Source organism: Epinephelus moara, chromosome 5, assembly GCF_006386435.1.
Source record: "Epinephelus moara isolate mb chromosome 5, YSFRI_EMoa_1.0, whole genome shotgun sequence".
NCBI lineage: Eukaryota > Metazoa > Chordata > Actinopteri > Perciformes > Serranidae > Epinephelus > Epinephelus moara.
This window is the reverse complement of record NC_065510.1, coordinates 4,924,420-4,925,965: the sequence shown is the minus strand read 5'-3', so window position 1 is coordinate 4,925,965 and position 1,546 is coordinate 4,924,420. Positions and strand designations below refer to the sequence as shown.

At 35.4% G+C, this 1,546-nt stretch overlaps 1 protein-coding gene across 1 annotated transcript in view; it reads right to left on the bottom strand.

The window, feature by feature from the left end:
• The window catches only part of LOC126390581 (calpain-2 catalytic subunit-like), a 20,416-nt gene that overhangs the window by 17,868 nt on the left and 1,002 nt on the right, over positions 1-1,546 (bottom strand). The gene's annotated exons all lie outside the window — the stretch shown is intronic.

Below are 1,546 nucleotides of genomic sequence, written 5' to 3'. Positions count from 1 at the left end.
TTATCTTATTTAAACATGTTCTTATCTTGTTCTAACAGGTTCTTATCTTGTTCTAACAGGTTCTTATCTTATTTCAACAGGTTCTTATCTTATTTCAACAGGTTCTTATTTTGTTATAACAGGGTCTTATCCCGTTCTTACAGGTTCTTATCCTGTTCTAACAGGTTCTTATCTTGTTTTAACAGGTTCTTATCTTATTTAAACAGGTTCTTATCCTGTTCTAACAGGGTCTTATCCCGTTCTTACAGGTTCTTATCCTGTTCTAACAGGTTCTTATCTTGTTTTAACAGGTTCTTATCTTATTTAAACAGGTTCTTATCCTGTTCTAACAGGGTCTTATCCCGTTCTTACAGGTTCTTATCTTATTCCAACAGGTTCTTATCTTATTCCAACAGGTTCTTATCCTGTTCTTCCAACAGGTTCTTATCTTATTCCAACAGGTTCTTATCCTGTTCTAACAGGTTCTTATCTTGTTCAAACAGGTTCTTATCTTGTTCAAACAGGTTCTTATCCTGTTCTAACAGGTTCTTATCTTGTTCAAACAGGTTCTTATCTCATTCTAACAGGTTCTTATCTTGTTCAAACAGGTTCTTATCTTGTTCAAACAGGTTCTTATCTTGTTCTAACAGGTTCTTATCTTGTTCAAACAGATTCTTATCTTGTTCTAATACGTTCTTATCTTGTTCTAACAGGTTCTTATCTTGTTCAAACAGATTCTTATCTTGTTCACACAGGTTCTTATCTTGTTCTAACAGGTACTTATCCTGTTCTAACAGATTCTTATCTTGTTCTAACAGGTTCTTATCCTGTTCTAACAGGTTCTTATCTTGTTCAAACAGATTCCTATGCTGTTCTACCAGGTTCTTATCCTGTTCTAACAAGTTCTTATCTTATTCTAACACGTTCTTATCTTGTTCAAACAGGTTCCTATCCTGTTCTATCAGGTTCTTATCCTGTTCTAACAAGTTCTTATCTTATTCTAACAGGTTCTTATCTTGTTCGAAAAGGTTCTTATCCTGTTCTAACAGATTATTATCTTGTTCTAACAGGTTCCTATCCTGTACAGGTTCTTATCCTGTTCTAACAGGTTCTTATCCTGTTCTTACAGGTTCTTATCCTGTTAGAATAGGTTCCTATCCTGTTCTAATAGGTTCTTATCCTGTTCTAACGGGTTCTTATCCTGTTCTAACAGGTTCCTATCCTGTTCTAACAGGTTCTTATGCTGTTCTAATAGGTTCCTATCCTGTTCTAATAGGTTCCTATCCTGTTCTAACAGGTTCTTATCCTGTTCTAACGGGTTCTTATCCTGTTCTAATGGGTTCCTATCCTGTTCTAATAGGTTCCTATCCTGTTCTAAAGGGTTCTTATCCTGCTCTAACAGGTTCCTATCCTGTTCTAACAGGTTCTTATGCTGTTCTAACAGGTTCTTATCCTGTTCTAACAGGTTCTTATCCTGTTCTAATAGGTTCCTATCCTGTTCTAATAGGTTCCTATCCTGTTCTAATAGGTTCTTATCCTGTTCTAACAGGTTCTTATCCTGTTCTAA